We start from the raw sequence: 22478 nt of genomic DNA, 5'->3' as shown, positions 1-22478 counted from the left end.
TCCTTCGAATGAGGTTTCCTCCCTGGTCTGTCTGCCACCTGCTCCCTGTGCTCCATGTGCTCTGCCTGGTCTGACTTCCTGGTTCCCATCATGCACTTGGTCGATCTCCAGGGCAACCACTGTTGTGTCCTTGAACTGCTATCATTAGCTTTAGCCATAGCATAATGTTAGCTTCCATATTAGCATCAACGAAATTTAATATAAAGATGACTAGTCCCATGTACAAATTGTACTTTATCATGTGTCACTGTCATACAATTATTAGCATTAGCTTAGCACCTTGGCTTTCTTGTTAGCATTAGCTCAGCACTTTAGCTTTCTTTGTTTTTATCGTTTTAATGGCACCCCCTTCTCACATTCCTTTTTTGGTTTTCTTTGTTTTTATTGTTTTAATGGCACCCCCTCATCATATTTCCTTTCCAGCATCAGCTAAGCACATTGGCTTTCTTGTTAGCACTGGCTTAGCACTCTAGCTTTCTTTGTTTTTATTGTTTTTGTTGTTTTAATGGCACCCCCATCTCACATTCCTTTTTTGGTTTTCTTTGTTTTTATTGTTTTAATGGCACCCCCTCATCATGTTTCCTTTCCAGCATCAGCTAAGCACATTGGCTTTCTTGTTAGCACTGGCTTAGCACTCTAGCTTTCTTTGTTTTTATTGTTTTTGTTGTTTTAATGGCACCCCCATCTCACATTCCTTTTTTGGTTTTCTTTGTTTTTATTGTTTTAATGGCACCCCCTCATCATATTTCCTTTCCAGCATTTGTCTTTCTCAAGTGGTTAGGTTTAGGATTGGGAGGGGGTCGGGACACCCCCAGCCCAGTGAAGGAAGCCCCCAGGGAACCCCACACTACCCAGGCGGGTGGTCAGGCGGCACTGGCTGGTTAGGGGAAGATAAAGTTGGGAGACCGGTCCCCGAAGGGGGCCGGGCTCCAATGCACTGTCCATACCTGCTCCCATCCCGGGCGGCAAGGTCCCCCAGGGTTTTTCCTCTTTATTATAAGCCTTATTTTATTGTATTATCCTATTATTGTCTCATTAAATTGACATTATTGTATATATTAATTATTTTTAAGGTAATATTTAAGGACACATCATCAGTAGTGGACCCTGGAATCATCGGATGTTTCGGCCATTAACACTAGACATCCTCATCCAAGGAAGGCCCTCCCAAGGTTGATCACGCCTTGGAGTGTGTCATCAATTAAGTAAGATAATAGTAATTAATTAATGCCTTTCTGGGCTTTAATTTTTAAAGGTCAGGTTCAATCGCCTTTTAGAGAGTTAATTAGGCCCTATTTGGGTTCATGGCAATCTAACGTATGTCCGTGACTTTGAGAATTTCACTCAAGAGCCACCCCGGGCGGTCTGTGCTTGGGGGGACGAAGGCAGTGTCCAAAGGTCGCCTGCGAATGCCCCAGCCGCGGAGACGTGGAGGTCTCCGATTGATTGCATGTCTGCGCTTGGGGGGACGAAGGCAGTGCCCGAAGGCCGCCTGCGACTACCCCAGCCACGGAGACGCGGAGGTCTCCGATTGATTGCATGATCCATATGTCCTGCTTAACTCACAATTATTAGCTTTTAGCTTCTGCAAGTTTAAAGTACTAATATCATCAGGTTTAATCGCCTTTTAGAGAGTTAATGAGGCCCTATTTGGGTTCATGGAACTTTAACGTATGTCCGTGACTTTGAAAATTTCACTCATTAACTCACAATTATTGACTTTTAGCTTCTATAAGTTTAGAGTATTAATATCATCTCATAAATGCTTCTCCTTCAGTCGTTTCCTATATTTGTTATCATGTATTCTCACATGCCTGCACCTTGTCCTTCGAATGAGGTTTCCTCCCTGGTCTGTCTGCCACCTGCTCCCTGTGCTCCATGTGCTCTGCCTGGTCTGACTTCCTGGTTCCCATCATGCACTTGGTCGATCTCCAGGGCAACCACTGTTGTGTCCTTGAACTGCTATCATTAGCTTTAGCCATAGCATAATGTTAGCTTCCATATTAGCATCAACGAAATTTAATATAAAGATGACTAGTCCCATGTACAAATTGTACTTTATCATGTGTCACTGTCATACAATTATTAGCATTAGCTTAGCACCTTGGCTTTCTTGTTAGCATTAGCTCAGCACTTTAGCTTTCTTTGTTTTTATCGTTTTAATGGCACCCCCTTCTCACATTCCTTTTTTGGTTTTCTTTGTTTTTATTGTTTTAATGGCACCCCCTCATCATATTTCCTTTCCAGCATCAGCTAAGCACATTGGCTTTCTTGTTAGCACTGGCTTAGCACTCTAGCTTTCTTTGTTTTTATTGTTTTTGTTGTTTTAATGGCACCCCCATCTCACATTCCTTTTTTGGTTTTCTTTGTTTTTATTGTTTTAATGGCACCCCCTCATCATGTTTCCTTTCCAGCATCAGCTAAGCACATTGGCTTTCTTGTTAGCACTGGCTTAGCACTCTAGCTTTCTTTGTTTTTATTGTTTTTGTTGTTTTAATGGCACCCCCATCTCACATTCCTTTTTTGGTTTTCTTTGTTTTTATTGTTTTAATGGCACCCCCTCATCATATTTCCTTTCCAGCATTTGTCTTTCTCAAGTGGTTAGGTTTAGGATTGGGAGGGGGTCGGGACACCCCCAGCCCAGTGAAGGAAGCCCCCAGGGAACCCCACACTACCCAGGCGGGTGGTCAGGCGGCACTGGCTGGTTAGGGGAAGATAAAGTTGGGAGACCGGTCCCCGAAGGGGGCCGGGCTCCAATGCACTGTCCATACCTGCTCCCATCCCGGGCGGCAAGGTCCCCCAGGGTTTTTCCTCTTTATTATAAGCCTTATTTTATTGTATTATCCTATTATTGTCTCATTAAATTGACATTATTGTATATATTAATTATTTTTAAGGTAATATTTAAGGACACATCATCAGTAGTGGACCCTGGAATCATCGGATGTTTCGGCCATTAACACTAGACATCCTCATCCAAGGAAGGCCCTCCCAAGGTTGATCACGCCTTGGAGTGTGTCATCAATTAAGTAAGATAATAGTAATTAATTAATGCCTTTCTGGGCTTTAATTTTTAAAGGTCAGGTTCAATCGCCTTTTAGAGAGTTAATTAGGCCCTATTTGGGTTCATGGCAATCTAACGTATGTCCGTGACTTTGAGAATTTCACTCAAGAGCCACCCCGGGCGGTCTGTGCTTGGGGGGACGAAGGCAGTGTCCAAAGGTCGCCTGCGAATGCCCCAGCCGCGGAGACGTGGAGGTCTCCGATTGATTGCATGTCTGCGCTTGGGGGGACGAAGGCAGTGCCCGAAGGCCGCCTGCGACCACCCCAGCCACGGAGACGCGGAGGTCTCCGATTGATTGCATGATCCATATGTCCTGCTTAACTCACAATTATTAGCTTTTAGCTTCTGCAAGTTTAAAGTACTAATATCATCAGGTTTAATCGCCTTTTAGAGAGTTAATGAGGCCCTATTTGGGTTCATGGAACTTTAACGTATGTCCGTGACTTTGAAAATTTCACTCATTAACTCACAATTATTGACTTTTAGCTTCTATAAGTTTAGAGTATTAATATCATCTCATAAATGCTTCTCCTTCAGTCGTTTCCTATATTTGTTATCATGTATTCTCACATGCCTGCACCTTGTCCTTCGAATGAGGTTTCCTCCCTGGTCTGTCTGCCACCTGCTCCCTGTGCTCCATGTGCTCTGCCTGGTCTGACTTCCTGGTTCCCATCATGCACTTGGTCGATCTCCAGGGCAACCACTGTTGTGTCCTTGAACTGCTATCATTAGCTTTAGCCATAGCATAATGTTAGCTTCCATATTAGCATCAACGAAATTTAATATAAAGATGACTAGTCCCATGTACAAATTGTACTTTATCATGTGTCACTGTCATACAATTATTAGCATTAGCTTAGCACCTTGGCTTTCTTGTTAGCATTAGCTCAGCACTTTAGCTTTCTTTGTTTTTATCGTTTTAATGGCACCCCCTTCTCACATTCCTTTTTTGGTTTTCTTTGTTTTTATTGTTTTAATGGCACCCCCTCATCATATTTCCTTTCCAGCATCAGCTAAGCACATTGGCTTTCTTGTTAGCACTGGCTTAGCACTCTAGCTTTCTTTGTTTTTATTGTTTTTGTTGTTTTAATGGCACCCCCATCTCACATTCCTTTTTTGGTTTTCTTTGTTTTTATTGTTTTAATGGCACCCCCTCATCATGTTTCCTTTCCAGCATCAGCTAAGCACATTGGCTTTCTTGTTAGCACTGGCTTAGCACTCTAGCTTTCTTTGTTTTTATTGTTTTTGTTGTTTTAATGGCACCCCCATCTCACATTCCTTTTTTGGTTTTCTTTGTTTTTATTGTTTTAATGGCACCCCCTCATCATATTTCCTTTCCAGCATTTGTCTTTCTCAAGTGGTTAGGTTTAGGATTGGGAGGGGGTCGGGACACCCCCAGCCCAGTGAAGGAAGCCCCCAGGGAACCCCACACTACCCAGGCGGGTGGTCAGGCGGCACTGGCTGGTTAGGGGAAGATAAAGTTGGGAGACCGGTCCCCGAAGGGGGCCGGGCTCCAATGCACTGTCCATACCTGCTCCCATCCCGGGCGGCAAGGTCCCCCAGGGTTTTTCCTCTTTATTATAAGCCTTATTTTATTGTATTATCCTATTATTGTCTCATTAAATTGACATTATTGTATATATTAATTATTTTTAAGGTAATATTTAAGGACACATCATCAGTAGTGGACCCTGGAATCATCGGATGTTTCGGCCATTAACACTAGACATCCTCATCCAAGGAAGGCCCTCCCAAGGTTGATCACGCCTTGGAGTGTGTCATCAATTAAGTAAGATAATAGTAATTAATTAATGCCTTTCTGGGCTTTAATTTTTAAAGGTCAGGTTCAATCGCCTTTTAGAGAGTTAATTAGGCCCTATTTGGGTTCATGGCAATCTAACGTATGTCCGTGACTTTGAGAATTTCACTCAAGAGCCACCCCGGGCGGTCTGTGCTTGGGGGGACGAAGGCAGTGTCCAAAGGTCGCCTGCGAATGCCCCAGCCGCGGAGACGTGGAGGTCTCCGATTGATTGCATGTCTGCGCTTGGGGGGACGAAGGCAGTGCCCGAAGGCCGCCTGCGACTACCCCAGCCACGGAGACGCGGAGGTCTCCGATTGATTGCATGATCCATATGTCCTGCTTAACTCACAATTATTAGCTTTTAGCTTCTGCAAGTTTAAAGTACTAATATCATCAGGTTTAATCGCCTTTTAGAGAGTTAATGAGGCCCTATTTGGGTTCATGGAACTTTAACGTATGTCCGTGACTTTGAAAATTTCACTCATTAACTCACAATTATTGACTTTTAGCTTCTATAAGTTTAGAGTATTAATATCATCTCATAAATGCTTCTCCTTCAGTCGTTTCCTATATTTGTTATCATGTATTCTCACATGCCTGCACCTTGTCCTTCGAATGAGGTTTCCTCCCTGGTCTGTCTGCCACCTGCTCCCTGTGCTCCATGTGCTCTGCCTGGTCTGACTTCCTGGTTCCCATCATGCACTTGGTCGATCTCCAGGGCAACCACTGTTGTGTCCTTGAACTGCTATCATTAGCTTTAGCCATAGCATAATGTTAGCTTCCATATTAGCATCAACGAAATTTAATATAAAGATGACTAGTCCCATGTACAAATTGTACTTTATCATGTGTCACTGTCATACAATTATTAGCATTAGCTTAGCACCTTGGCTTTCTTGTTAGCATTAGCTCAGCACTTTAGCTTTCTTTGTTTTTATCGTTTTAATGGCACCCCCTTCTCACATTCCTTTTTTGGTTTTCTTTGTTTTTATTGTTTTAATGGCACCCCCTCATCATATTTCCTTTCCAGCATCAGCTAAGCACATTGGCTTTCTTGTTAGCACTGGCTTAGCACTCTAGCTTTCTTTGTTTTTATTGTTTTTGTTGTTTTAATGGCACCCCCATCTCACATTCCTTTTTTGGTTTTCTTTGTTTTTATTGTTTTAATGGCACCCCCTCATCATGTTTCCTTTCCAGCATCAGCTAAGCACATTGGCTTTCTTGTTAGCACTGGCTTAGCACTCTAGCTTTCTTTGTTTTTATTGTTTTTGTTGTTTTAATGGCACCCCCATCTCACATTCCTTTTTTGGTTTTCTTTGTTTTTATTGTTTTAATGGCACCCCCTCATCATATTTCCTTTCCAGCATTTGTCTTTCTCAAGTGGTTAGGTTTAGGATTGGGAGGGGGTCGGGACACCCCCAGCCCAGTGAAGGAAGCCCCCAGGGAACCCCACACTACCCAGGCGGGTGGTCAGGCGGCACTGGCTGGTTAGGGGAAGATAAAGTTGGGAGACCGGTCCCCGAAGGGGGCCGGGCTCCAATGCACTGTCCATACCTGCTCCCATCCCGGGCGGCAAGGTCCCCCAGGGTTTTTCCTCTTTATTATAAGCCTTATTTTATTGTATTATCCTATTATTGTCTCATTAAATTGACATTATTGTATATATTAATTATTTTTAAGGTAATATTTAAGGACACATCATCAGTAGTGGACCCTGGAATCATCGGATGTTTCGGCCATTAACACTAGACATCCTCATCCAAGGAAGGCCCTCCCAAGGTTGATCACGCCTTGGAGTGTGTCATCAATTAAGTAAGATAATAGTAATTAATTAATGCCTTTCTGGGCTTTAATTTTTAAAGGTCAGGTTCAATCGCCTTTTAGAGAGTTAATTAGGCCCTATTTGGGTTCATGGCAATCTAACGTATGTCCGTGACTTTGAGAATTTCACTCAAGAGCCACCCCGGGCGGTCTGTGCTTGGGGGGACGAAGGCAGTGTCCAAAGGTCGCCTGCGAATGCCCCAGCCGCGGAGACGTGGAGGTCTCCGATTGATTGCATGTCTGCGCTTGGGGGGACGAAGGCAGTGCCCGAAGGCCGCCTGCGACCACCCCAGCCACGGAGACGCGGAGGTCTCCGATTGATTGCATGATCCATATGTCCTGCTTAACTCACAATTATTAGCTTTTAGCTTCTGCAAGTTTAAAGTACTAATATCATCAGGTTTAATCGCCTTTTAGAGAGTTAATGAGGCCCTATTTGGGTTCATGGAACTTTAACGTATGTCCGTGACTTTGAAAATTTCACTCATTAACTCACAATTATTGACTTTTAGCTTCTATAAGTTTAGAGTATTAATATCATCTCATAAATGCTTCTCCTTCAGTCGTTTCCTATATTTGTTATCATGTATTCTCACATGCCTGCACCTTGTCCTTCGAATGAGGTTTCCTCCCTGGTCTGTCTGCCACCTGCTCCCTGTGCTCCATGTGCTCTGCCTGGTCTGACTTCCTGGTTCCCATCATGCACTTGGTCGATCTCCAGGGCAACCACTGTTGTGTCCTTGAACTGCTATCATTAGCTTTAGCCATAGCATAATGTTAGCTTCCATATTAGCATCAACGAAATTTAATATAAAGATGACTAGTCCCATGTACAAATTGTACTTTATCATGTGTCACTGTCATACAATTATTAGCATTAGCTTAGCACCTTGGCTTTCTTGTTAGCATTAGCTCAGCACTTTAGCTTTCTTTGTTTTTATCGTTTTAATGGCACCCCCTTCTCACATTCCTTTTTTGGTTTTCTTTGTTTTTATTGTTTTAATGGCACCCCCTCATCATATTTCCTTTCCAGCATCAGCTAAGCACATTGGCTTTCTTGTTAGCACTGGCTTAGCACTCTAGCTTTCTTTGTTTTTATTGTTTTTGTTGTTTTAATGGCACCCCCATCTCACATTCCTTTTTTGGTTTTCTTTGTTTTTATTGTTTTAATGGCACCCCCTCATCATGTTTCCTTTCCAGCATCAGCTAAGCACATTGGCTTTCTTGTTAGCACTGGCTTAGCACTCTAGCTTTCTTTGTTTTTATTGTTTTTGTTGTTTTAATGGCACCCCCATCTCACATTCCTTTTTTGGTTTTCTTTGTTTTTATTGTTTTAATGGCACCCCCTCATCATATTTCCTTTCCAGCATTTGTCTTTCTCAAGTGGTTAGGTTTAGGATTGGGAGGGGGTCGGGACACCCCCAGCCCAGTGAAGGAAGCCCCCAGGGAACCCCACACTACCCAGGCGGGTGGTCAGGCGGCACTGGCTGGTTAGGGGAAGATAAAGTTGGGAGACCGGTCCCCGAAGGGGGCCGGGCTCCAATGCACTGTCCATACCTGCTCCCATCCCGGGCGGCAAGGTCCCCCAGGGTTTTTCCTCTTTATTATAAGCCTTATTTTATTGTATTATCCTATTATTGTCTCATTAAATTGACATTATTGTATATATTAATTATTTTTAAGGTAATATTTAAGGACACATCATCAGTAGTGGACCCTGGAATCATCGGATGTTTCGGCCATTAACACTAGACATCCTCATCCAAGGAAGGCCCTCCCAAGGTTGATCACGCCTTGGAGTGTGTCATCAATTAAGTAAGATAATAGTAATTAATTAATGCCTTTCTGGGCTTTAATTTTTAAAGGTCAGGTTCAATCGCCTTTTAGAGAGTTAATTAGGCCCTATTTGGGTTCATGGCAATCTAACGTATGTCCGTGACTTTGAGAATTTCACTCAAGAGCCACCCCGGGCGGTCTGTGCTTGGGGGGACGAAGGCAGTGTCCAAAGGTCGCCTGCGAATGCCCCAGCCGCGGAGACGTGGAGGTCTCCGATTGATTGCATGTCTGCGCTTGGGGGGACGAAGGCAGTGCCCGAAGGCCGCCTGCGACTACCCCAGCCACGGAGACGCGGAGGTCTCCGATTGATTGCATGATCCATATGTCCTGCTTAACTCACAATTATTAGCTTTTAGCTTCTGCAAGTTTAAAGTACTAATATCATCAGGTTTAATCGCCTTTTAGAGAGTTAATGAGGCCCTATTTGGGTTCATGGAACTTTAACGTATGTCCGTGACTTTGAAAATTTCACTCATTAACTCACAATTATTGACTTTTAGCTTCTATAAGTTTAGAGTATTAATATCATCTCATAAATGCTTCTCCTTCAGTCGTTTCCTATATTTGTTATCATGTATTCTCACATGCCTGCACCTTGTCCTTCGAATGAGGTTTCCTCCCTGGTCTGTCTGCCACCTGCTCCCTGTGCTCCATGTGCTCTGCCTGGTCTGACTTCCTGGTTCCCATCATGCACTTGGTCGATCTCCAGGGCAACCACTGTTGTGTCCTTGAACTGCTATCATTAGCTTTAGCCATAGCATAATGTTAGCTTCCATATTAGCATCAACGAAATTTAATATAAAGATGACTAGTCCCATGTACAAATTGTACTTTATCATGTGTCACTGTCATACAATTATTAGCATTAGCTTAGCACCTTGGCTTTCTTGTTAGCATTAGCTCAGCACTTTAGCTTTCTTTGTTTTTATCGTTTTAATGGCACCCCCTTCTCACATTCCTTTTTTGGTTTTCTTTGTTTTTATTGTTTTAATGGCACCCCCTCATCATATTTCCTTTCCAGCATCAGCTAAGCACATTGGCTTTCTTGTTAGCACTGGCTTAGCACTCTAGCTTTCTTTGTTTTTATTGTTTTTGTTGTTTTAATGGCACCCCCATCTCACATTCCTTTTTTGGTTTTCTTTGTTTTTATTGTTTTAATGGCACCCCCTCATCATGTTTCCTTTCCAGCATCAGCTAAGCACATTGGCTTTCTTGTTAGCACTGGCTTAGCACTCTAGCTTTCTTTGTTTTTATTGTTTTTGTTGTTTTAATGGCACCCCCATCTCACATTCCTTTTTTGGTTTTCTTTGTTTTTATTGTTTTAATGGCACCCCCTCATCATATTTCCTTTCCAGCATTTGTCTTTCTCAAGTGGTTAGGTTTAGGATTGGGAGGGGGTCGGGACACCCCCAGCCCAGTGAAGGAAGCCCCCAGGGAACCCCACACTACCCAGGCGGGTGGTCAGGCGGCACTGGCTGGTTAGGGGAAGATAAAGTTGGGAGACCGGTCCCCGAAGGGGGCCGGGCTCCAATGCACTGTCCATACCTGCTCCCATCCCGGGCGGCAAGGTCCCCCAGGGTTTTTCCTCTTTATTATAAGCCTTATTTTATTGTATTATCCTATTATTGTCTCATTAAATTGACATTATTGTATATATTAATTATTTTTAAGGTAATATTTAAGGACACATCATCAGTAGTGGACCCTGGAATCATCGGATGTTTCGGCCATTAACACTAGACATCCTCATCCAAGGAAGGCCCTCCCAAGGTTGATCACGCCTTGGAGTGTGTCATCAATTAAGTAAGATAATAGTAATTAATTAATGCCTTTCTGGGCTTTAATTTTTAAAGGTCAGGTTCAATCGCCTTTTAGAGAGTTAATTAGGCCCTATTTGGGTTCATGGCAATCTAACGTATGTCCGTGACTTTGAGAATTTCACTCAAGAGCCACCCCGGGCGGTCTGTGCTTGGGGGGACGAAGGCAGTGTCCAAAGGTCGCCTGCGAATGCCCCAGCCGCGGAGACGTGGAGGTCTCCGATTGATTGCATGTCTGCGCTTGGGGGGACGAAGGCAGTGCCCGAAGGCCGCCTGCGACTACCCCAGCCACGGAGACGCGGAGGTCTCCGATTGATTGCATGATCCATATGTCCTGCTTAACTCACAATTATTAGCTTTTAGCTTCTGCAAGTTTAAAGTACTAATATCATCAGGTTTAATCGCCTTTTAGAGAGTTAATGAGGCCCTATTTGGGTTCATGGAACTTTAACGTATGTCCGTGACTTTGAAAATTTCACTCATTAACTCACAATTATTGACTTTTAGCTTCTATAAGTTTAGAGTATTAATATCATCTCATAAATGCTTCTCCTTCAGTCGTTTCCTATATTTGTTATCATGTATTCTCACATGCCTGCACCTTGTCCTTCGAATGAGGTTTCCTCCCTGGTCTGTCTGCCACCTGCTCCCTGTGCTCCATGTGCTCTGCCTGGTCTGACTTCCTGGTTCCCATCATGCACTTGGTCGATCTCCAGGGCAACCACTGTTGTGTCCTTGAACTGCTATCATTAGCTTTAGCCATAGCATAATGTTAGCTTCCATATTAGCATCAACGAAATTTAATATAAAGATGACTAGTCCCATGTACAAATTGTACTTTATCATGTGTCACTGTCATACAATTATTAGCATTAGCTTAGCACCTTGGCTTTCTTGTTAGCATTAGCTCAGCACTTTAGCTTTCTTTGTTTTTATCGTTTTAATGGCACCCCCTTCTCACATTCCTTTTTTGGTTTTCTTTGTTTTTATTGTTTTAATGGCACCCCCTCATCATATTTCCTTTCCAGCATCAGCTAAGCACATTGGCTTTCTTGTTAGCACTGGCTTAGCACTCTAGCTTTCTTTGTTTTTATTGTTTTTGTTGTTTTAATGGCACCCCCATCTCACATTCCTTTTTTGGTTTTCTTTGTTTTTATTGTTTTAATGGCACCCCCTCATCATGTTTCCTTTCCAGCATCAGCTAAGCACATTGGCTTTCTTGTTAGCACTGGCTTAGCACTCTAGCTTTCTTTGTTTTTATTGTTTTTGTTGTTTTAATGGCACCCCCATCTCACATTCCTTTTTTGGTTTTCTTTGTTTTTAGGGTTAGGGTTAGGGTTAGGGTTAGGGGTTAGGGTTAGGGTTAGGGTTAGGGGGTTAGGGTTAGGGTTAGGGTTAGGGGTTAGGGTTAGGGGTTAGGGTTAGGGTTAGGGTTAGGGTTAGGGTTAGGGTTAGGGGTTAGGGGTTAGGGGGTTAGGGTTAGGGTTAGGGTTAGGGGGTTAGGGTTAGGGGGGTTAGGGGGTTAGGGTTAGGGTTAGGGGTTAGGTTATGGGGAAAAAGCCAGGAGAGGATGGGACAAAAGTGGAATAACTGAAAAAGTAAGAGGTGTAGAGGGCTGATGTTGGTGTCTAGGTGGGGGTTTTGGTGGGTGCCGGACGCTGTGGCGAAGAGGCCACGCCGATGGCTTCTTCGGTTCTGGAGATATGGCGAATCGGACCAAAAAGGATGGGACAAAACGGTCCCAGTCGGAGAAAGGAAGGTGCAGAGGGCCTGGGTCCACCACCACTGTACTCAGCAGGCCCTGCCGGGTCGTTCGACACGCAGCATGGCAGGGATCGGTGACATAACATGTAGCAGTTTCCCTTCACAGAAGCGTCTGCAGCAGGTGGGTGGAGGAGGAGGCAGCAGAACCAGGCCTTTGGAGCACTGTGTCATCTCCTGGTCCTGATGCTTTGAATCTCCCTCTCTGTCTGTCTGTCTGTCTGTCTGTCACACACACACACACACACACACACACACACACACACACACACACACACACAGAAGCTGGTCAAGTGCTGTGCAACTGGGATTGCACCTGTCGTCCACAGGAGGGCGCCTAGCTGGGAAGTCCAGTACATTCCATATTAAAGTTGTTGCAAGTGCATTTTTTGTGTAAAAGACAGACACACACACACACACACACACACACACACACACACACACACACACACTGTAAGGTCTGAAGTGCAAAATTTGAATTACATTCCTTTGTATCTCTCCCTCTCTCTCTCTCTCTCTCTCTCTCTGTCTCTCTCTCTCTCTCTCTGTCAACACACACACACACACACACACACACACACACACACACACACACACACACACACACACACACGCTCAATGGAGTATAAAATAAAGACCGGGGCAGTTCTCTCACTGGAGTCTCTTAGAGTGGAGGCTGCCCTTGCTAGCAAGAAGTTCTGTGTGTTTCTCTTCTCTGAGTCTTTACTGAAGAAGTGTTTTATAACATTTTCCTTAACAATTGACATGTGTTTTTTGTGTAAAAGAGAGAGAGACACACACACACACACACACACACACACACACACACACACACACACACTCACACTCAGCGGCTCAGAGATGAGGGAAAAACAACAGAAATCAGGATAGATTTTAATGTCAGGAGATGCCCTGTGATGCTGGGGCCATTGTGTAAGATTGGAATGTGTACCAGTGGCTGGTGGGTGGTCCTTGAAGGTCCCGGGAGGAGGCGGCGAGGAGGCAGCGGGTGGCTGGGCTTGAGCTGTGGATCAGGGACGTCATTAATTCTGCCTGGTGCTGCGTGTGCCCTGTGCAGCTTGGATGTCTGCCGCTGACGCTCTGTGGTTCCTGTTCTGCTGATCTCCTGGTCCACACACGGCTTCAGGGTGCACTGTACAAGCGGAGAAGAAATGCATCATTGGTTACCAAAATAAAACAGTGTCTTTCTGCCTGTGTCATTCTGTTTGGTTTCTTTGAGCGTTTGTTTCTTAAATACACAGCAAGTGTCACTCTCTCTCTCTCTGTCACACACACACACACACACACACACACCAAAGCACACACACCAAAGCACACACACACACACACACACACACACACACACACACACACACACACACACACACACACTGTGTATCATCACTGATTTCTATAATCCACATAATCCAGATTCGATTTGGTGCAATTTTTACTCAGAAAGTGAGAGATCTTATAATTCTGATCATTTATCAGTACTGACACTAAACTTTATCAGAGATGTGACCATCACAGCACATGCCGTTGTGTCAAAGTAACTGAGAATAAAAAAATAAAAAAATAAAAACATAAAGGCGATTTTCCTGGCATGGATTTTATAGCAGATAACCTTAAAAATATTCTGCAATTATACCTAATTTGAAAAAGTTTACATTTCTTCAGTATTAAACAGCAGAAATTAAGCTTTATTATCCGACGTCATTTACAAAGGAAAGAAAAGACAGCGGCCGCCAGCGCTGTAAACAACCGTAGACTGATGGGTAATAAGCGAATGAGTAATGCAGAAAACACATGTTTGAGATGGGAAACTTTTCTTGAAGTTTCTCTCACAGTTCACGCACAGCTGTGGGTTTTATCGTGTTGGAAGCAAAACAGCAAAAGTAAGAAGGAATTAAGGATGATATTAGCCCCCACGCCGACTAAGCTAATTCTGATGCGTCGGTCCGCTCTGTTTACGTTTTCGTGTGGAATGCGTTTCCTGCTCTCATTTGCTGGTTGTTGTTGAAATAGTTTTGTGAGCTTTAACCTGAGATTCTGGCGTTTCTGGTAAAACACATTTATATTCATTCAATTCAGGATTTAATGAATCGATATCGCTTCATTCAAGCTACTCACCCGTCTCTATCCACCTCCACGTCCAGCTCGACCACGGACAGAGGTCCCGCCCCGACTATCTCTGATTGGTTTAGACCACGAAGGGGAATGACGTGTGTCTGTTGTTGAACACATGGACGTCTGTCGCTTGGCGAGCGATCGGGTGGTTTAGCGAGTGTCAGCCTCTTAAGTTTAAGACAAGCCCGGCTGCTTTTTAAGCGACGCGGCGCTAGCTACCCAGCTAGCTCAGTACACAGGAACTACTTCCGGTAGTTATACAAAATAAAAGCGTCCCCCATTATAATCCGCTATAATGCCATACTTCCGCTGCGCGCGCCGTTGATATATACCTTGGCTTTACATTAATTGTGAGAAAACAAAACAAACAAATAACTCACCGTTGAGTCGATTGTGAGGTAGTGTAAAGACGAATGAATCGGCTGGGTTATTGCACGCTGTCAACTGGTCTGTAGTGTAGGATTTGTCGATATCTGACAAGTAGGCCAACCACAGGGACACAGCGGCCGCCTCCATTACTCCCGACATACCACTAGAGTGAGCCAGCACACCACAAATGAAGTTTTCTTGTTCTCCATTCATTTCAATGGGAAAAAACTTGCATTAAAATATTCATATTTAAAAAACTATAGAAGTAATAAACACCAAAAGTCATAGCAACTCATTCCAGCTCCAGCCGCACACAATGATATATCATATGTGAACCTTGTCTCAAAACTGTGGGGCGAGTTAAGGTCCAAAATAAACACCAAAAGTCATAGCAATTAGATGGAGTCATTGCTTTGGCAATGACTCCATCTAATGGTTAAATTTCTGAACTGCAGGCTCAGTAAGTAAGTAAGTAAGTAAGTAAGTAAGTAAGTAAACTTTATTTATTAAGCGCTTTTCACAGACAGACATTCACAAAGCAGCAGTGATGAGACGCAGGTCTTGCGTCCATGACTGCCCTCGCGAGTTAAAGACAGCTGCAGTGTTTGTGTTTTCTAACTCAGGTGTCTCAGCTGAAGAACTGCGGGGTGATTTTAAGAAATCCCCTGTCAATTGGTTATGAGCAAAAATTGTTTCTATAAAATAAAAATTAAAAAAACAAAAAAAACCCCAGTTTCAACCGTAACGTGAAGTACACATTTTATTATTTTTTTCCTTTTAGTGAAAGGAAACAGCCGTCGCCGGTATGCTAGTGCGCACGCTCCACCCCCTCCTACGCCTCTTTTCCCCCCCTTCTTTTTGCTTTGTAAATAAACAGAAATGTGACTTTTGCTTCATAAACAGTTTGACAAACAAGTGGTGCCTGCAGGGTGTATATTCATGGTATAACCGGCATAAACACAGCCTCACTTCGTGTGTGATTGTGCAGGAAATACAACTGTGCGCTCAGCTTCGAAAAAGGACCGCATCTATCCATTTATCCTCATCTCACCTCTATGTATGTGCTCTCTTTGAGCGCAGGTGCGGCTCTTTGCTGTGACACATCTCTAATGTAGTCTAGACGCTCCGGCGCCAGGGGTCATCGGGTGACACACACACACACACACAAACAACAAGTAACACAACATGGACCATGAACTCTGCGTGACTCAACTATACCAAGACAGTTCACCTATTACGAGCCTTTAAAGTAAGCTTATTGCTAAATAGTCTTGATATTTAATCAACAGGTAAGGTAACACCTGATTCTGTTCACATGGACGGAGTTTTTTCAGTGCTAAATAGTCTGCACATCCCGGCTCTTATTATTTATTTTGCTGCGTTATTTTGCAAAATTATCTAATCTAAAAATAAACTACATAAATGAGTGCGATGCAATATTTTGCTCTTGGTGTTTTCAGTCCTTTATGTCCATCTTATGTGTCCTTTTTTTCTGTTATCAATCAACCAACCGATCATTCGATTAAAGGCCTGTCAACGGGCTTCGTAAAGGTTCTTTTAAGGTCACCAGAAAGCTACATAAAGACTGCACCTGCACCTGCACCAAAGTTCTTTTTTTTTTCTCTCTATCTCCGAACATTGTTGCATCTTCAGTGAGCTATAAATAGGTCACAAGTGAAACACTAAAGTGGCTAACCTTTCTGTGGAATTAAATAGATTTCTAAAAATGTGCCCATAGTGTCAGTACAGGATTGTGAACATCGCAACGCAAAGTTTTTGATTTCTCTCAAAACATATATTTCTTTTCATGTTGAACAGATAATATCTTTAATTTGAGTCAAAGTGATTTGCACTTGAACATGCCCACCAGAAATAGACCGGGACCCATTTTTATTCTGCATGGCTGCTGGAAACATCATGTCACATCTTTGATTAATTTCATCTGAAAATAAACGTAAGTAAAGCCAAGTGTGTTACAAAAGCTTTTATAATTTGTATTGCCAAAATCGCAGAAAATAACCCCATTTAAGCTGGGTCGACAGCCACCCCTAATTTTTGCATGATTGTAGCTGCTAGCTATAAGCTAGCTAGCTATCCTGCGCAACGTTAGAACTGGTTACCAGAAACCGACCATCACAGTCGGGAATACAAGTTAGTATACTGGTAAAAAACGGCTTTTTGCCTAACTAGCTAGCGTTACCACGATGCATCGGTGGTGGATAAAGCTAGCTAGCATAAGTTCATAGTTCATAACATTCATAGTATAACTCCGTGCTCCGCTTCGTTTGAATTTTTCTGGTGAGCTCGCGGTTTCTAGACACAAGCTTGTGTTTGTGCGCGCACGTTTGTCTCTCTTCATATAAATATGTGTTATGTGTGTGTACACCGAGCGCAAAAGATAATTATTAATGTGCATGATTTAGAGACAGAAATAACAAGCCAGCATATAAGATCAATGACATAAGACTAATTCCTTTAATTGACTTTCAGGCGCGGCTCGGAAAAATGTGCATTTTCTGAAGAAATTTTAATTTTAACAGCAAAAAATTGACCCTATGCCAAACTTAGTCGCTAATGGCTGGTCTGTAGACTGTTTGGTATGTCATGTTACGTATTTCTTGGTTTTTCTATGTAATGTGTTTTATAGAGAAGTAACATTATTCTTTTTTTCTGTATGCTTTCAGAACCACAGATCGCTCCATCCATTCCATGGCTGAAGCATACATTTTCATTTAATCTGAACAGGTATCATTTTGCATTTACACTGCACATCCTTTTTAAACATTTCATAATAATCTAGACTCTCCCTCATTATCCTCTCATTCACCTTGCTGATGTGTTGAGGACTTGATAAAAGAATACATGGTATGTCCATATCTGTTCTGTCTCTACATGAGATGCAGTCTCTTGATGTAAATTTGACAACTCTGCTATTAAATGCAGTGATTAATGTAGGACAGCAACGATTAATCAACTCATCAAGTTAATATCTTAGGGTTCTGTATTGTTTTCTTTTTTTTTCTTGGGCTTTGTGGAACATTTATGAAAATGTTCCACCATTGATTTAATTTAATGATTATGCAATTCACAATCTGATTAGTCAAATAATTGTTCTAATAGTCTGTGACCAAACAACTATCAAAATAGTAGTTTATTATGGTCAAAGATTTATCAGGTGTGCCAGACTTCAGTTCTTCACTTGTACATTTTGTTCCATATTTTACCTCAAGATATCCCAGAAAGATGAAGCTGAGGAAGAGCTGCAGAGTACCACCATGGCACTCTTCGTCTTCAGGGACAACTCAAGCCTCCTACATCAGCCTCGAGACATCGGGATAATCATTGATGGTGTGGAAGTCCTGAATGAGTTGCCTTCTGTGGCAGCTGGAGTGGCAATGGTCTTTGGACTCTGTTATGCTCTTAATATGGAATATCCACGAGGATTCAGGTTCACCTTTGAGGCTCTTCAAAAGATTATGATGGAGCTTGACTTTAACAAGATGACCTCTAAGATTCGCAAACTTAATTGTGAACTTAACACTGCACAGTAGTGTGTTTGCATGCATGTGTGCATGTGTATGTGCACATGCATGTGCATGTGTGCTTGGTTATTTTGCTTGGTTGGCCTGCAGTGGTATTCTACATTCAAAATTTATAAGAACACCCATTTGAAAGGGAGATTTAAGTTGATTTCATTGATACATGTGTAGATTTTTTTTTTTTTTTTACATTGTACAGGCACAGTGCACATATAAACATTTTTGAGTACTTGCAAATTGGTTTAAAAATAGTTTTTATAATGGTTTTATGCCAGTTTTAGACAGGTTGCAGGTTTTATACTGGTTTTCAAAAGATTGCAGGTTTTATACTGGTTTTCAAAAGATTGCAGGTTTTATAAAACAAACATTTCTCTAATCATTTCTGCCGTAGCACTAAATCTGTATATTACTAATCCTCTCTATTGATTATAGTTAAAATGGTTTGGAACAATAAATAATTTTGAAATAATTGGTTGGCCAACTGTCTTGTTTTTTATAGGAAATGCAGAGCATTTTTGAACTGAAATGAAATGTAAAAAATATAGTTTGAATATATGTAAATCAATTACCTGGCTTCAACACAAACATATTAGTTCATGTTAATTTGGTTCGATGTGAATACATTAGGTTGGTTAAATTTCAATATATTAGCTTGGTTCAATAATTAAAATATGGTTCTATGTAAAAAAATCAATTTGGATCAATGCAAAATTTAAAGTTTCAGTCAAGTCTAGTAATATTGTTTATATCAACATAAAAGTATCAGGTCATATCAAGTGACTCAATTTGGATTCTATAAAGCCAAATATTTTGGATGTGACAACTGGACATCATTTTTTTTAATTTGAATAGGGTTATTTTTTTTACAGTGTAGTTTATTTCTCACAGTTTTTTAAAAATTCTCTTGCTTTATGGTTCTTAGCGCTGTTACCAGTCTTTGCATTTATCATCATTTTTTCTCTTTTTTCTTTCATGTTACACAAACATGATTACATATTGCATATGAATCAAGGTTGTGCAGAGGTGGTTGCATTTCCCAGACAATCATGCAAAATATATACATTTCTTTTTTTAAAAATGACATGGTGCGACAGGACTGTAGCACAGTAATACAGCAACATCAGAGGCAAATTCCATTCAAGTTTTGCAAGCCTAGCTTTGAACTTTATTTAAATAAACGGCAGTGACTCGTTATGACAAGGATCATTCTTAATCTCACTCAAACCATGCTGAACGGCTCTAACCCAATTAGGAACATAGGGTTGTTGTTTTTTTTGTTTTTTTTAAAAAGAAAAGAAAAACATAACTGAACACAACAGTATGTCAGTGTAGTGACTAATCAGGCAGTACAGTTTCAGGAACCGTTTTAACTGAGGCAGGATGGCATTTTGGTTTTTAAATGGGCATTTAAAACCTGAAATAATCCTAAAGGCTTAGACAAAAAGGTGACATTTGTTTTCGAAATTGAGGTGATGGGCATCTTAGTCGCTGTCACTCCTCTCTCCTCTCTGGAGCAGCCTCTTTCCACTGGAGGGCACGGGAACCTCATGCTTCACTGAGACCTTTGACTTGCTTTTGCTGTCCTTGTCAAGCAGCTCCAAACCGTCATTGATCTTCTTCAACATCTCGTAACGCTCACGCCCACGAACAGGGAGGAGAAAAACCTCCTTGTCGTCCCCCTCAGCACTGGAGGTACATTTGGACTTCTTTGTGGATGTGGTGTCAGGAGGTGGTGCGCTCTTTCGTTTTTTCGCCTCTTTGGTGCCGCTCTCCTTCTTCTGTTTATTGTCCTCCTGTAGCTGTAACAAAGAGGGACGAAATAACAAAAAAGAGAAACATATTTGTCAAGTAATTTTACCCCCCCCCCCCCAAAAGTGGCATTTAACATGATGATATTCTACTGCCTTCTGGGGGAGGGAAGGAACAGCGGTTTTTCTTTTGAGTTTATATTCAAGTTTTCTCCTTCTTGCCCCCTCTGGTGTACAATTTCTTCCTTTTTCCTGTTTAAAAAGAGTTCACATATTTTGTCATTTGACTGTAAGCAGTGCAAGGAGGAGATGCTCGCTTTTTGCATGACAGTCTGCCACTTCAGTCTTCCCTTTCTTTATAAGGCTGGAAAATACTTCAGACCCCTCCTCAGGCAGTAAGGGGCCTGAGGTGGGGTCTGAACTGTGGGTGGTATGAGGAGAGAAGGGGGACAGGACTGGATAGTGGCTTAAAGTTAGGATTTGGTTTGATTAGGTGAGCCGGTTTTTGGTTGTGTCTGCTTATGATTTGAAACAGGTCTGAAATGAGAGAAAGAGGAGTTTGTTCCTGGGGAATTATAAGACAGTGGTGTCCCGTTTTCCTTCTCATTAATCATATGAGAAGAATGAAGGCGTTTTAAAGATTTTTGAGTTGAGGTTTGTCCTTCTGCAGCTATCAGTTTTCTAAAGAACTCGTCCTCCTCATACTGCAGACTGTTTAGGAAACTTGGCTCAGAGCTGCAGAAGTTCTTGACTGTCGTACATTTGTGGTTAGTCTGATGAAACTCATTTTCAGTGTACTGACTGAAAGTGAACAGCGGGTCCTGACTCCACGTCTGTGGTAAAGGGTTAGGGTGTTGAAAAAAGATCAGGGAACCAGCAATCGCCGGTTCCTTGAGATGCACTCTCCACCGTGGGACAGGATGGTGGTACCCCTGCCCCAGTTCAAAAAATTGCCCATCTTGGGTTTACTAATTAAACGGCGCATAACCACAGGGCAACAAAGACAGTTGGCATTACTTGTTCAACCAGCTATTCTTATAAACCAGTAAAAAGCGTTGGCACTAACAGCACAACTGAGTTACCTCAAAACTACAGGAAGACAATAGTCCTAATGCTTCACAAGTCTGGGCACCACATACGTACATTTCTCAAAATAAAAAAGGATAGATGAGGCTGAAAAACAGCACCAAAGACAATATGGTAAAAATTTTATTAATTACATACAGTATTTATAGTTTTTTTATTGCACTCTCAAGTTAGTTTCAAAACAAACAATAGTGCAATTAACTATACACAAATAGAAAGGTACCATGCAACATACAAACAAGCGTAATACAAAGAAAAAACGTGTAGTTTGATTTTTCTTCTTTCCTTTTCATACAGCTTGGAGCTGCCTGCAGCTGCAGTAGAAAAAGCAAAGACCTGCTTCTGAGCAGGATACAGGGCAGACTGCAATGACTTGTCAAGGCCTTCCATGGTGAGAAAAAAAAATGAAAATTAGGCTGGTTATATTGCATGGGGCAGTGTAGCAGACAGTACTGGACTATTATCTTTACAAAGCATCTACTGTCTTAAATACTACACTAAGAAGACGTGTACAGCAGGAAAATGTTAATACAAGTGGAAAGAGTTGCATATAAATTAGGGAATCTGTCCGCATTTGGTTAATTTCTTCTTGTAAAAGCTTATTAAAATACGCACATCTTTGGTCCGTGCTCAAACCCACGACTTGGTGAAACTTTGGCTTCAGAATAACCAGTGAACACAAAGGAGGAGCTACATAAGATTTACACATAAGAGCTGCTTTAGGGAGCATCTACAGCTCTGATCAGTTAAAGCAAACTTCAAATGAATATATGTATGGGTCTGAAATTAAGACATAAAAGGAGCGTTGAAACAAAATAATACTAAGACAGCATCTGTGGCCTGATTAGAAAAGTGTTTCTTTAAAGTAGGGGCACTGTTCGATGATCCACATTGCCGACTGGGGCTGAGATTTTTATATTTATATATGTATAACATAAAAGCACCTTTTTTTTCAGCAGACTACAGCTGCATTAGGATATTTGTCAACATAAGCAAAATTACACACGTAAACCGCGTACACACACACACACACACACACACACACACAGTGAGGTCTGCAGTTCAAAATTTGAATCTCAGAGCTTGGTGTTTTTGTCTCCCTCCAGTGGACAAATGCAGGTATGATTAGGGTTGGTTAGGTTAGGGGGTAATAGCCAGAATTTGACGGAATAAAATGGAATAACTGGGAAAGTAAGTGTCGTAGAGGGATGAAAGTTGTGTCTACGGGGGGGGTTTCGGGGTGCTCCGGACACCCTGGTGAAGACCCCATGTCGATAGCACCAACGGTTCTGGACTTGGTGTAAATGGGTCCAAATTTGACGGAATAAAAAGGTCAAAGTGGCAGATAGGAGTGTCCGATCGGGCCGATTCCACCACCACTGTACTCAGCAGGCCCTGCCGGGTCGTTCGACACGCAGCATGGCAGGGATCGGTGACATAACATGTAGCAGTTTCCCTTCACAGAAGCGTCTGCAGCAGGTGGGTGGAGGAGGAGGCAGCAGAACC

The 22478-nt window shown here is 42.2% G+C and overlaps 2 long non-coding RNA genes across 3 annotated transcripts; one reads left to right on the top strand and one right to left on the bottom strand.

Moving 5' to 3' along the window:
• Positions 1-12149: 12149 nt before the first annotated feature.
• LOC146694817 (uncharacterized) lies at positions 12150-14984 on the bottom strand. 2 transcript variants are annotated; one of them, XR_014923445.1, is made up of 3 exons: positions 14611-14984; positions 13053-13253; positions 12150-12325 (listed from the first exon to the last, which is right to left on the bottom strand). It is a non-coding gene; the product is annotated as an uncharacterized LOC146694817 (long non-coding RNA). The 2 variants fall into 2 exon arrangements; XR_014923444.1 differs by lacking the exon at positions 14611-14984 and adding an exon at positions 14234-14492 and having other exon boundaries at positions 12155-12325.
• A 332-nt stretch (positions 14985-15316) lies between these two features.
• On the top strand, positions 15317-20136 carry LOC146694816 (uncharacterized). The gene is made up of 3 exons (XR_014923480.1): positions 15317-16553; positions 17284-17344; positions 17830-20136. It is a non-coding gene; the product is annotated as an uncharacterized LOC146694816 (long non-coding RNA).
• Positions 20137-22478: the final 2342 nt, after the last annotated feature.

The sequence above is a fragment of the Copadichromis virginalis genome, linkage group LG13 (assembly GCF_057382275.1).
Source record: "Copadichromis virginalis isolate Kocher_CV1m ecotype Utaka linkage group LG13, C_Virginalis_male_GT1.1, whole genome shotgun sequence".
NCBI classification, from domain to species: Eukaryota; Metazoa; Chordata; class Actinopteri; order Cichliformes; family Cichlidae; genus Copadichromis; species Copadichromis virginalis.
Note: the sequence above shows the minus strand (reverse complement) of the source record. Positions and strands in the feature narration are given on the sequence as shown.